The following is a 15,658-nucleotide window of genomic DNA, read 5'->3' on the forward strand; positions in this document are numbered from 1 at the left end:
CCATAGCGCGCTCTTACTCCGCTGCTAATAATTGCAAATCCAATAGAATCCATAATTTTCACAACATATGTAAAACCAAACAATTTTGCTAAAAAAACACTTGATGAGGGTTTTCTAATACCTTTCCACTTTGTTTTCCTTCATACAGCTAACTTCGAAAAACAACTGATAGCTGACAATGCTGAACATGATTCCGCAAAGGTTGCATCATGTCGATTTTTTGTTTTTCGTATCGTAGCTACGAATTACGAATTACCAAAATTCGGGTTCTGGAATAAGGGCGTTTGTCTTATGGAGACGGCCAGTAAGGCGCCATAATATAAAGGCGGATATCGATCCACAGCTTGTAAATGGAAAAGCCAAAAACCAAAATCATTAGTAAAGAAATTGAACTCAATACACACTATTCCCACGCGAAGGGCAAAGTTCACGCAGTGTCTTATTTTAATATTGTAGTAGCAAACTTTCATTATAGTAAATACTTTTACTAAATATTCTCCAAAGTTTGCGCTGACATCTGGACAAACAATGAAGCGATATACACGTGGTAAAATAATAATAAAGTATAAACGTCGTAAAAATATGTAGTTCTTTATTGGCGAAGGGGGTGGATTTGTGGGGGATAAATAATTCCCCGTGGATACGCCACTGACTCACATTTATGTTAACAGCTGTAATTCAGAAAATATAGTATTTAAGAACGAGCATTAACACGAATAATAACGTCAGCCTTGAAATCCAACGAAGAATGATCAATCAACAATTCCTTCCTAAGAGTGACTAAGCGATTTAGAAGTAAAGTCCTTTTTCATCAGCATATATTGGATGAGCCAGTCCTGGCACAAAGATATTCTGCGGAAAATTTATGGGCCTTTGCGCATTGGCGATATCGAATACCGCGAATACAACGCCATTGGCTTAGTGCGCCGAATTAGAATACAGCGGCTCCGAATGGGCACAAACTTTCAAGCCCTGAAAGTATTCAAACCGAGTACCCGCTAGTGGTACCAGGACGACCGCCTTCTCTGCGTTGAAAAGATCAGGTGAAGAAGGGTTTGGTTTCAATACCAAATGACACCACAAAAAATAAGCACTCGTTATTATAAAAAAAAAATACTTTCAACTCTGTTTTGCATAGCACCAATCTCCGAAAAGAACGCCGATTATCTGTTAGTAATTTAATAATAAACACACAATTTATAACTATAAACATTTAATAATCTATCTTCTATCTATATTAAGTAATAAAAATGTTGTGTTCGTATGTCACGGTCGTCAAAACTCGACAACTTCTGAACCGATTTGAATAATTTTTTTTTGTATTGTTCGATATAATACCAGAACCAATGATATCGCAAAAAATTGGAGGGTTGCCACATATTTGAAAATTTTTAAACCCAAATATATTGATAAAATAAATAAATTATTGCAATATGGGTATCAAATAATAGAGGTTTAAGAAAGATAGCTGTTGGAAATATTTTTGACGGGGTTGCCACCTATTTGAGAATTTTATCTCAGTTAAGTTGATTAAGTAAATGAAATATTGCAATGTGGATATCAAATTAAAGAGTGTTAAGAAGGCTTAAGCGGAAAATATGTATGATTAGGGTTGCCACCTGTTTCAAAGTTTAACTAAATTACACTGATGAAATAAATGAATTATTATATAATTTTGCGCAATTTAATTGATAAACGTAATGATATATTACAATATAGATATTAAATTAAAGAGGTTCAAGAAAGATATATAGAAATATTTTTTAGAGGGTTGCCGCCTATTTTAAAAGTTTTCACCCAGTTAAATTGATAAAGTAAATGAAATATTGCAATGTGGGTATAAAACTAAAGAGTTTAAAGAAGGCTCACAGGCGAAAATATTTTAAAGGAGGATTACCACCTGTTAAAAAATTTAGCGCAATTTAATTGATAAACTAAATGATATATTACAATATTGATATTAAATCAAAAAAGGTTTAAGAAAGATAACTGCTGGACATATTTTTGAGGAGGGTTGCCACCTATTTGAAAATTTTAACTCAGTCAAATTGATAAAATAAATGAAATATTGCAATGTGGGTATTGAACCTTAGAGTTTTAAGAAAGCTTGCAGCCGAAAATATTTTTGATGAGGGTTGCTACCTGTTTGAAAATTTTACTAAATTTAATCGATAAAATAAATGACTTATTACAATATAGGTACCAAATTAAAGAGGTTTAAAAAAGATGACTGCTGAAAATATTTTTGAGGAGGGTTGCAACCTATTTGAAAATTTTAACTCAGTCAAATGGATAAAATAAATGAAATATTGTAATGTGGGTATTAAACTTTAGAGTTTTAAGAAAGCTTACAGCCGAAAATATTATTGATGAGGGTTGTTACCTGTTTGAAAATTTAACTAAATTTAATCGATAAAATAAATGACTTATTACAATATAGGTACCAAATTAAAGAGGTTTAAAAAAGATGACTGCTGAAAATATTTTTGAGGAGGGTTGCAACCTATTTGAACATTTTAACTCAGTTAAATTGATAAAATAAATGAAATATTGCAATGTGGGTATTAAACTTTAGAGTTTTAAGAAAGCTTACAGCCGAATATATTTTTGAGGAGGGTGGTTACCTGTTGAAAATTAAACAAAATTTAATCGATAAAATAAATGACTTATTACAATATAGGAATCAAATTAAAGAGGTCTAAAAAACATGACTGCTGGAAATATTTTTGAGCCCCCCTTGCAACCTATTTTAAAATTGTAACTCAGTTAAATTGATTAAATAAACGAAATATTGCAATGCGGGTATCAAACCAAATAGTTTTAAGAAGACTTACAGTCGAAAATATGTTTGAGGAGGTTTGCCACCTGTTCGAAAATTTAACTCAATTAAATTTATAAAATAAATGTACAATATGGGTACCAAACGAAATATATTTGAGAAATCTTGGTTTGCAAATATTCTAAATAGGATTATGCAATATGTAAAATAAACTGAAAATATTGAAATTAAGTGAAGTATTGTAACTGGTTCGAAACAGAAAGTGATTGGGAAAGCTTTACTAGAGAATTTTTTTTAATGTTTCTACTTATCCAAATCCGGAAAATTAATAAAAAGTTACGGATACAAATAAAGAAATGATAAAAAGCGTAACGAAAACATAAAAATATCCCGTGAAATGAAATAATGAAAACTTAAAATTGTTGTCACCATTCCTTTACATTATAAAACAGTTAAATTTGAATTAGAAACAATTTCGTTCGGTCGCCATAGCGCCATAGGTCAAAACATAGTGGAGCGGCGAGTGAAGCTAAGAGCTTTCATCGAGCAAAGCTTCAATTAAAAAAATGTGTGTACGCTTTGCTCTTCACTATACGCTCTCCCCATATACAGTATCGGTCATATCTATAGCACACCATTTCCAAGTGATATTGTGTGCCCCTTATGTTTATTTATTTAGTTTTAAGAATTTTCAATTAAAATTTAGTTCATTCTCAGACAAACCCCATATATGTAGAAAACTACAAAAAAGTGTAACAAATTTTCATCTAAATTTGAAATTTTTTTCCCGGAAGTGCTAGTATTTTTTTGAGTACACAGTTTTTTATCCCCTGCAATGTGCAAATTTCAAGTGGCTACGAGTTACCGTTAATTTTTTAGATTTTTTTTGTCGCATTGGCTTCCATATAATGAATAAACTCAATTTGTTTGTATATGGAAGAAAACCGCAACACCTTTGGCGAAAAAAAATCTAAAAAATCAACGGTAGCTTTTAGCCACTGGAAACTTGCACATTATCAGACTAAAATTGATTGGGCTATAAAACTGTGTATTCAAACACTTCCGAGAAAAAAGTTTGAAATTTAGGTGAAAATTTGTTGCACTTTTTTTGTAGTTTTCTACAAATTTTTAAACTTGGGTTTATATGGGTTTTGTTAGAGAAAGAACTGTATTTTAATTGAAAATTCTTAAAAATAAATAAATAAACATAAGTGGCACACAATATCACTTTGAAATGGCGTGCTATAGATATGACCGATACTGTATGCAATACTTCTATATTGGCAGTACGTTGAAAGTACATCCGCCAACATTAGAGTGCAGATATATAATGATAGAACGAGAAAACCAAGCAACCAATGTAATCAGAATGACATTTGAAAATAAAAAATCAGGAGCGGTTCAGTAACCGTCAATATTTTAGAAAATTAAATTTTAATGAAAGACAAAAAAAAATTGTGTTTAACTTTTGAACAAAAAAGTAAGGAAAACCGAATCGTGTTGCACGCGTCAGTATGTTATACTATTTACTTAAAAATGAGCCGTATCAGGGAAAACGGGCCGCCGGTTACCATAAAGCTCGCCCCAATCACGTTCAGGGAAAAATTTTTGGTAATTTTATTTTTCTATTTTTTTAATATTTGTAATTTTAACCGCTCCTGGAGTAACTTGACAGTGGTTTGTTTGTAATAGTTCACAAATATACATTTATACTAACACAAGCAAACATTTATTTGATAGGCTGTCTCCCTTTGATTGCGGAATAAAAACACATTGTGAAGATGCGTTACTATCAATATAGAAGTATTAGATATATGGCTCTCCCATTGAAACATATGCGTTTGAAATCGACGCTTTGCTCGATGCTCTTTGCTCGCCGCTCCACTATGTTTTTGGCCTAAGTATATTGCGAGTAAAGAAATTTTGAATTACACCAGATAATATTATTATGATTATGATTACTATTACTATTGTGAACTCCTGTTATATGCCCAATGAAACATTCCCAAATTAAAGCGAATTCAGATGGGCATTTACGATCGCATGATGCAAGTGTTAAGATAATAAGAGCTGCAGAACTGAACCACTCAGGAACAATTTTTTACAAGGGCGTGTAATTTCTGGTGTATACCAATGACATCGATATCATCGGTAACAAAAACGTCGAAGTCTGTCCTGCCTTTGCCTCTGAAGTATCTCCTGTCATCAAACAAAGAGTCAGAGCAGTCCCGCCTTGACACCCACATTACTGTTGCCAGTTGTAATATCGAGAAAGTAGAGAATGTCGTTTACTTGGGAACCAGCATTAACATCGATAATAATGTCAGTATGGAAATCCAATGCAGAATCACTCTAGCCAACAAATGCAACTTTGGACTGAATAGGCAATTCTCGACGTACAAAAACCACACTCTATAAGTCACTCATCATGCCCATGCTGGTATATTGCGCAGAAGCTTAGCCAATGACAACATTCGATGAGACGGCTCTTGAAGTATTGGAGAGAAAGATCTTAAGGAAGATTTACAGGCCTCTGCGCGTTGGCGACGGGAGTACCGCAGACGATGGAACGATGAGTTTTATGAGCTTTACAACGAAATGGACATAGTGTAGCGAATGAAAATACAGCGGCTCTGCTGGCTTGGCCACGTCGTTCGAATGGGAAGCGACGTTCCAGTTCTGAAAGTATTAAACTCGCAATCCGCTGGTGGTAGCAGAGGAAGAGGGAGAGACCAAGTGGATAAGAACTTGGCTTCACGGAGCATTTCCTATTGTCGTCAGTTGGCACAGAGAGAAACGACTGGCGTTCTTTGTCGACCTCGGCCAAAATGGCTTAGGCGTTTACAGCGCCAAATAAGATTGATTATTTATGGCAACGGTTCGTTCAAACAATTACATAACCTTAGCTATCGCTTCGCCTGGAATTGCTACCAGGTGGAAACATTGCTAATTCAGCTCTTAAGCTGCCAATGAACATATAAATCATCGAAACTCCCACGTGCAATATTTCCAGAGCATCCGGTATGGAAAAAGTAGTACAAAAATTTAAACTAATTATTTGAGATCAGTGCACGATGGCACATAAAAAATTGCTTGAGGTCCTTGATCCATTGTCGCGGGATTTGCATGGAAACGTTCAACCATTCGGGAATGTATTGATATTGCCCTCAGGAAATTTTACGCAAACATTGTCTGTAATTTCTTGATTAACACTAGATAAATGCTTACCTGAAATAGTCAACATTGTGGCTAGACGAACATACATATATACACTGCAGCCGCGACAAGTACTGGACATTGGGAACGGAAAGCTCCCAGCTAATGAGAGATTAAGACGAATTGTATTGCCTGATAATTTTTGTAACTAAGGAACATCGATGGGAGAACTGATGGAAATAATGTTTCTTAATTAAGAAAATTAATTACAGGCTCAGTGAACGGCTATTCTTGCTGCGAAGAATAAAGATGTCTATCAACTAAATAAGAGTGGTATTGACAACAGTCGTTGCTTGAGCTGGTCTGCTCTTTTACCAGACTGCCAGGCCACTTGCTCACTTTGGTGAACACCACTAATGTTATTCAATCCAGCATTCAAAGTGACAACTGTTTAGCTGAGGGAGAGCGGGAGACCTGGGCTCAAATCGTAACATCCGTTCACGGATCGAAAACCATACGAAAGAAAATTACGTGATACGTCAGGCAGTATAAGCTCAAAGAGACAAAGACTACGTTCACGTACGTCATAATCTGAAAAATTCGTTTTTACGTGACGAGTAATACGATATCGTGTGTGACGATTCGAGCACAGGTTTAGAGTTGTGGTCGAGTTAGAGTAGTTGGCGAGGTAGGGATTACCTTTGCGAGTGTTTGTGTATTGACCTCAATGAGTCCGTATGGTTTATAGGTGCACATCAAGTCAGCCACGCACTTCATATGCCTGATATGCGAGGGAGAAAGAGAGAGAGAGCGGGCAGGCTGATGAAGCGGCAGCGCAAGATGTGACCGTTTCACCGTGTACTCATTGTGGGACTCCATTGGAATAGTCATGCTCTAGCTGCCTTAGCCTGCTGGGCAATGAGCTAGGATTTATCCAGGGATGCATTTGTGCAGAGCCCCAGTGTGGTTTGTAAGAAGTAGCTTAATACCATGCCAAAAATTACTCCGGGAGTGGAGTGTGGGTGATGCTCAAAGCACCGTGTGATAGCCAAGCTGGGTTAGCGTTGACCATAGCTGAAAATGCCAGCTACTTATCACTTCCCTAAGTTCAGCGAAGAGATATTTGAGAATTGCATAAAAAATTAAACTCGAGCGAAGTACCTTTAAAAAAAAGTGCATCTGTGTGTTCGCTGTTCTTTGTTTAAGCGGGAAATGCATAAGTCGCTTAAACATTAACATATGCGTCGATAAACACCGTTGTGGAAGAATACGAATCAGTTAATTATCCAATGGAATTTTCGAACTCGATTGATCTTCCAGGGATGACCCCACATACTGAATTGAAAATAGGTGTGCCAATTATCACGTTGCGGAATATTAATCAGCTAAATCTCCGCAACGGTACGCGACTCGCAGTTAAGAAATTGATGAAGAACGTAGTGTAAGTAAAGATTTTTACGTGGCCTTTCAAAGGTGAAGAACTCCCATGATTCCGACCGATACACCATTTCAATTTTAAAGATTACAATTCCGAATTCGATTGACATTCGGAATCACAATCACTAATGCTCAAGGTTATCCTTTGGAAAAGTGTGGTTTAGAGTGAGATGCGGATTGGTTCTTAGATGTTGCGTGTTCCCGTGTCGGCAAACCAGATATCCTTGATATCTATGCAGAGAATGGAAAAATAACAAATATTGTGTGCACACAAGTACTTATTACAAAATCAAACTCATATGAAACGTATGCTTTGTTTCGTTAATATTTTCTCGATACAACAATCATAAGATGTAACCAAAAAATGAATCGACTATATCATGTCTATGTTATCTCAATCGATTTTCAGGTGTAGGAAAATTTAGAAACACGAATTTCAAAATGCGATATCTCGGCGATATTTGAGCAAACAAAACGGCATTTGAAAGAAGAAGACTTGTACTTAGAGATGTCAGCCTATTATTTTGGTGAAAGAAAACATCTGCAAGGCTACATAACCTCAAATATGGACAAAAACGGTGTTTTTTGCACTTTTAGGTTAGGATAGGAAAACCAGAGCTGATAGAGTAATTCTGAGGCCAGATTTGGATTCAACGCATCATAAACCTTCGGAAATATATAGTCTGGTTTCTGGGTCTGAATGTTGGTTAAATTTTGTAGGCCTGTGTAATTTATCGTTCATATAACAGAAATATGCCACAGCAAAGCGTGGCAGGGTACAGCTAGTTTGAGTTATAAAAACAGATACGTTATTTAAATACCTTACATCTGAATAGAATAACCCACCCAGTGGTTGCGGGTTAAAACTGACAAGTGTAAGGTGAAATGGCTCTCGCCTCACCCCTCGCAACGAGTCGTATCCAAGTTTCTAATCTCTCAATAGTAAGTATTTAGAGCTCAGGTTCATGTTGGATAATTAAGGAAATTCCGCTGCGTTAGCGAAATTCGATATTAAAAATAATACACAACATATGAATTGACAAAAACCTTCTAATCTACAAATTGTGAGTATGATAAATGTATAAATAAAATAAAAAATACATACATCTGTATGTAAGGAGGTATGTATGTGCATTAGGGTGATCCAAATAAACTAACTTAACGAGTTTATGGCCTTAAAAGGATCTATTTGGAAAAATTTTTATTCCAATTTTAAAATGTGTTGGTGGGCATTTGAAATTCTCAATTTATGTAAATAATCTGCCTTATCCTGAGTTTCGCCCAAAAAAAATCACCCGAAAATTTTTCATCCGCCTACAGTAAATACATGGAAACGGAAACTGAAAAGTGAACCGGTTCGGCGAAAATGAAACTCATGATAAGGCTGAATATGAAATTTTTTTCATTAAAAATGTCATAACTATTGAACCGTTGGTGACAAAAACTGTTATATGCATATTAAAAAAAATACCCTGATGTTAATAGTCTTGACTTAAAAATGTATATACTTACGGGCTATGAAAGCCGAAAAAAGCAGAAATATGCAGTTTAAAGGCATTATTATTTCAAATATTCATGCTAAATCAATAAACTTACACTAAAATGATAGAGAATGGGTAGAAAATGTTGATTATGAACTAGATTTGTCAGAGAAGTTTATCCATTTGTTTATATTTTATTGCATTTTTATATATTAATGTTCTTTTTAATCTTTACATGTATGGATAGATCCATATAATAAAATTGTAATAGGCTGATGTCTGTACATTATAGATATTAAAGAAAAATTTATATGGGCCATCTTTATTAGAGCAACAGAAGCCGAATCAACACTTTTTATAATTTCTGTCTGTCTGTGTGTTTGTACGCTCATCACTCGAAAACTAATACATTGGATTGAATAAAGTTTTCACCGATGTATTGGTAGAGGTCTAACTTAAAATATATGTAGAAAGAAAATATAAGAGAGTTGCCACCTGTTTGAAAATTTCAGTTTAAGTAAATTAATAAAAAAAAGTAAATTTTGCAAAGAAGAGGCTTAAGAAGGCTTACAACCGAAAAATTTTTTTAGGGGTTACCACCTGTTTGAAAATGTTAATTTAATTTAATTGGTATGATAAATTGAATATTGCAATATGGGTATCAAATTGAAGAGGTTTAGGAAATTTCACTGGGTTGCCACCTGTTTGAAAATTTGTATTCAATTAAATCGATAAAATAAATGAAATATTACAATACCGGTATCAAAAAGTACGAAAATACTTTTGAGGCGCAGTGAAGCACGGCAAGTATTTGCTAGTTACTAATAAAGTGCAGTTTATTGCAACGCTACACCTCGTTCAGCAATATCACTAACCTATTCAATACTCTTAATCAGTGTTACCGCTGAAAATTTTTCGAAAGTCGCAAAAAAAATGTCACAGCCGAAAAAAAGTGTCTTCAAGTAATTCAAATCTTTTATACCATGTATATATCGATGCTCATTATTTTACCTTTCGAAGCTTATATTTATAGTCACAATAAAATCCTCTCTAAGCTTAGTTATAGCTTTAAGACATAATTTTCAATGGTAAGTCCATCAAAAACGCTGCACCTAACTTTGGAGTCGGCTTTATTTCATCTATTTTTTCTTTTAAAATAACAACCTATTGATGAGGGATATAATAAAAAGACGAAAACAAAATTGCAATAAAAAAATGCATTTACATCAATATAACCCTTCATTCACAAAAACGGATCATTAGTAAATAAATGTTATTATAACAATTTTGACCTTTTAAGTTTGTATATAAATTATCGCAGATTATTTATTTGTGCCAGAAGCCACGAAAATAAATTTAACACACGTAGCTTGGGGAAATGCTAAGCTACAAAAATGGTGCATTAATTCAATGCTACTTCTGGACATTTTTTCGGAAAAATTTTGACATAATAAATAGACTGAAATTAGTAAAAATTTTGCCAGACGTGTAAATTTTAAGTGCCTTTGAAAATTAAATACTAAAAACATTTTTAAACACACAAAAAGAAGTAGATATAAACTTTATGAAGACATTATCAAAATCAAAGAAAAGTGGCAAAAGTCGCATGATTTTTAAGAAAAGTTTCAGAATAGAGCCATTCTTTTTTAAGTCTGACGGATTTCGTAAAAAAAAATAAAATTATGTCATGTCACCGATGCTCTTCAAATTTTTTTTTATGGGTTCTATCATATATGTAATACTTCTATATTGGCAGTAAGCTAACTTCTCAATGTGTAAGCATTCCGAAATCAAAGCGAGACAGTCTAGTACCATTTTTGTAAATGTTTTGTGCACTTGAGTGCCGTTTTTATACCCGAGCGCACTTGTGCACAAGGGTATATTAATTTTGTTCACATAACGGTTGTTTGTAACAGCCATAACGAATCGAGATAGATATAGACAAATGTATACATAAATGATCAGGATGAAAAAAGAAATCGATTAAGCCATGTCTGTCTGCCCGTCCGTCTGTCCGTCCGTCCGTGTACACGATAACTCGAGCAAAAATTGAGATATCTCAACGAAATTTGGTATCTAGGTTTCCCTTAATCCAAGGTAGGTTGATATTGAAAATGGGCGAAATCGGACTTTAACCACGCCCACTTCCCATATAACCGTAATTTCCAGAAATACGAAAACTGCGATATTTTAGTAACTACTGAAGATAATTCACTCAAAATTGATATTTACAACAATTTTTAGACGAAAAATAAGAATAGTGTAAATTTTTGGAAAATGGGCGTAGCCACGCCCACTTATGGTTACATGTGTATATCTTGGTAACCGCTGCACCAATTTCTTCCAAACTTGGCACAGTTGGTTGGTCTTGGTACAGCATAAAAAATCGCCGAAATTTTTAAAATCGGACAATAACCACGCCCACATCCCATATAACTGTAATTTAGAGAAATACAAAATCTTCGATAAATCAGTAAATATTAAAGCTAATTTATTCAAAATTGATGCTTGCAACAATTCTTTACCAAGAAATACGTTTATGGTAAAATTTTGGAAAATGGGCATGGCACCGCCCACTTATGATCACATATAAGTATATCGGTAACCGTTCTACCAATTTGTACCAAACTCGGTGTGGTTATTGTGCTTGCCACATATAAGCAAACCGTTGAAAATTATTGAAATCGGACTAAAATAACGGCCGCTTCTCATATAACGGTAAATTTCAGAAATGCTTGAAACTTCAATATTTCGAAATCTACGGACGCTAATTTACTCAAAATTGATACACCCCGGCTTAGCATCTAGCGGATATATTTAATACTTGCGCCGGGTATTTAATGTTCGGCTCCGCCCGAACTTAGACTTTCTTACTTGTTGTATATGTGTTGTGTACATGTTTATTTATAAACGTATGCGTTCCTTTTCTTCGTACGTGTTTATTGATATATCTGTACTGTAGTGTTTTCGGACGGTACTAGCTCTTACTGCCAATATAGGAGTATTACATATATGGGTTCTATACATGAAATAAGCTAGCACGCGTTCGAGCAATTTTTTTTTTTTTTTTCCTTCGGAGATATGATCTGTCAGAGTTTGCATTTTTTCGTGATTCTAGCTAATCATGTTCTACTTCAAATCGTTATATCGGGTTCTGCACATCGTAGAGACTTCATCTTTATTCTTTGATTGAAAAAGTTGTTGAACAAATGTTGTTAACGAAGCGATATTCTGCCGAAATCCGCAATAAAATCTACGTTTCGCTAACTTTAGTCCTACAATTGCCACGCCCATTTCTAGGGGTTTGTCGCCTTAAAGAAAAATCTTGCCATGCAAATATTATACCTGGACATGTATTCTTTCGGAATCCGCAATAAAATTAAATTCTTGGCAAAACCCGATGTTTAACACCTTACTAAATATATCTCAACAAAAGTTTTCGAAAACCAATTACAAAAAATTGTTGATTCTCGTAAATAAAACAAATTATTTTAAAAATATGTAGTTCTTAAGAAACCCCCAATTTTTTTGAACATGTTTTTTATAGAGAATTAAACAAGGAATACGGTGGTGTAATTTAAATCCCTAATTTACTGGTCTTGCCTACGCAAATCATCTTCAAAAAGTAAAATTGTTAAAAGCTAATTTAGCTTTGGGATAATCTTGACCACCTTATATATAGAAATGTTAAGCCAGTTTCTTTAGCTTTAAGACGACCTTAATATAAAGTCTCTACGATGCGCAGAACCCGAGATATAACGACTTGAAGTAGTAAATGATTAGTCAGAATCCCGAAAAATGTAAACTTTGACAGATCATATTTCAGAAAAAAAATATTCAAAAAAATTCCTCGCACACGTGTTAGCTTATTTCATGTATAGAACCCATAAAAAAAAAATTTTAAGCCAATCGAAAGTGTGCCACCAAATTTGGTGTCCGATATAAAGCTAAGTGTACACGGTAGAGCAAAAACGCGAGATTTAGACAAAAATCTCCCTAGAGACGTGTAAACACTCAATAGAGCTCTACGAGAGACTCACCTACAAAGTCCATGTGATAGTTATTTAGCGAGACTTTTCGCCGTGTACACAGTCCAACAAAGCTAGATCGAAAACTCTACGACAACTCTACGCTCTATTTAGCAAGCTAAATAGACTTTTTTATCTATGGAGACGTTTAGTAAAGTCTTGACAATGAAATTCATTACAGATTGTTACATTTTGAAATGACTACGATATTAATTCGTATATTCGATACAAGCACACCATTTTAAGTACATTTAGAACGTAGCCAAGTAATGCACCGGGAATCATCCTCTTATTTTCATTGGCATTTCAATGGCTTTTCCAATAGCCTCCGTCCTTTGCAAGGGACATAATTATTGGTTAAAACATAAGGGGTATTCACAAATTGAGCAGGTGGTCTGGCAATCTGGCAACACACGTTGCTTGAGTTATCTGCTGTTTTGTCAGAGTGCCAGTCCCCTTGCTCAACTTGGTGAATACCTACATTAAAGTGGTCCAAAAATGTATGTAAAAAAATAAGGTCGGATTTTTAATGCCGCCACCCCCTAGGATTGTTACATACCGAAAAAAATATACCCATATTTTTTTATTTTGAAATAAAAAATAATTTAGGTAGTGCTCAAAGCGCTCAAAGTTTTTCATGTATTTTACATGGAGAAAAAACATCTTTTCGTAGAAATAGTGTAGAATTCTTGAAAATCAATATTTTTCGATCGGAAAACTTTACTTATCTTCAGGAGATTCCCAATAATAATACTCAATTGTTTCTTTAACAACTTTTTCATGGTAAGTATATTTTATAGGTCCTCAAAGCCCTTAGAAAATGCAATGGGGGGACCAATAAAAAATCTTTAATCATAAAAAATGGTAAAATAAACAATTGGATATTAATACTGGAAGTCTCCTGAAGAGAACCACAGGTTTCCGGTCGAAAAATACTGATTTTCAAGAGTTTTATACCATTTCTACGAAAAATTGTTTTTTCTCCATATAAAATACATGGAAAACTTTGAGCGCTTTGAGCACTCCCTAAATATTTTTTGATTTCAAAATAAAAAAATAGGGGTATATTTTTTTCGATATAGATCAATCCTAGGGTGTGCCGGCATTAAAACTCCGACTTTATTTTTTTGGACCACTCTAACCTACATACATATATATAGTAGTTTGGCTGGAACTGCTCGGAGAAACTCCTTTCAAAGGAATTTTAAATATTAAAGGTTGTTTGATGCGAGTCCAAAAGTGCACATAGTACCGAAAAGAGAGGTTGCCATGTTTAATTTTTAGGTACTTTTGTCTACTTTTAGGTAGAATTTTTTTCGGCAAATAAGTACAATTTGAAAATTTAATTCTTGTTCATATTGCGAAAATGTATTTTATGACGGCAGAAAATAGGTGAATGCTGACAAATCGATGAAGGGTTAGCGCTCCGCTGATGGCGCCAACTATATTTTCTACATCGTGGCTTTGATATAAATGCATATCGTCGTTTAAAGTACAAAACCGCGTATCGTCATTCTGCAAAACCGCGTAACTGACATTGGCTGCCAAAAATTGGATTTGCTCACACAAGCTCTTGGCTCAATCCTTATCCATTCCATATAATAGTCAGATATGCGATTGCATTATAGAAAGGAGAATCATTTTGAAATATGAGTGTTTTTACACTCTAGAAAATAATTTCTACAACTTCATATACGCGGTTTTGCATTTTGCTGATACGCGGTTTTGGATTTTGTTGATACGCGGTTTTGCACTTTAAACGACGTTATATACATACAACAAGCGTTGACAACAATTCGAGATAGAAAACTAACTCTAGGCGAGAGGTAACTATTGTCTACCGTGTACACAGCTTGTAGAGTACGTGATAGGTAAAAGTTGAAATTTCTCTATTTTGTCTCTAGCTAGAGTGAATATCTCCTAGAGTTGCTCTACCGTGTAAACTTAATTGAGAGAGGAGATTTTTATTTCAGTGAAACTCTCGAGAGATTTCTCTAACGTGTACGCTTAGCTTAAGAAAGAATGTCTCAATCAGGCTATTTTTAAAAAGGCGGTGCCAAGGGGCATCGATCTCCAAAAAGTGTAATTTTGACATTTTAGTCGCACAACGGTAACACTGTTCTTAATCATCTCTAAGAGAACCAGATAATAAGAGAATTTAATGCCCTACAAGAATATGCCCAGAAAAAACTTATACCTCGAACGGTTCAATAGTTGTAACATTTTTAATGAAAACAAATTTATTACATGTTATTTACATGGAAAACTTCAAATGCGCGCCGACATTTTTAAAATTGGAATAAAAATTTTTCCAAATGGGACAATTTTCTTCTCAGTAAATAGGTCCTTTTAAGGCCATAAATCACTTAGGTTAGCTTATTTGAATCACCCTAATGTACATGGAAAGAAAACCACGCAAGTGACAATTAAAGCAGCCGACAATGGAATGGAATGAAGTGCATCAAATAACAGCAGCCACGGCAATTACTTCCACCACCACCACGGTCACCAATACCATACAGCGGCAAAAGCATATGAGAAAATAAAAACAATAACAGGCAAAGTTATAGCTGAAATACAATGCCGGCGAACGGCGAACTCACCACAGCGAAATTCGCGCTGTCAAAATTAGAACACCCGCAAGCATATGAAATTGAACACAGCCAAAGCGAAATGCGAAGTTCGCTTGGCGGCGTTTCATGGCGATAGATTTATTTCTATCGCCCTGCTGGGCGATGACAGCTGTGCGTGCCAAAGGTGGCCGTATTTGTTTTTTG

This window comes from Rhagoletis pomonella, unplaced genomic scaffold, assembly GCF_013731165.1.
Source record: "Rhagoletis pomonella isolate Grant_MI unplaced genomic scaffold, Rhpom_1.0 Rhpom_scaffold_00003, whole genome shotgun sequence".
NCBI classification, from domain to species: Eukaryota; Metazoa; Arthropoda; class Insecta; order Diptera; family Tephritidae; genus Rhagoletis; species Rhagoletis pomonella.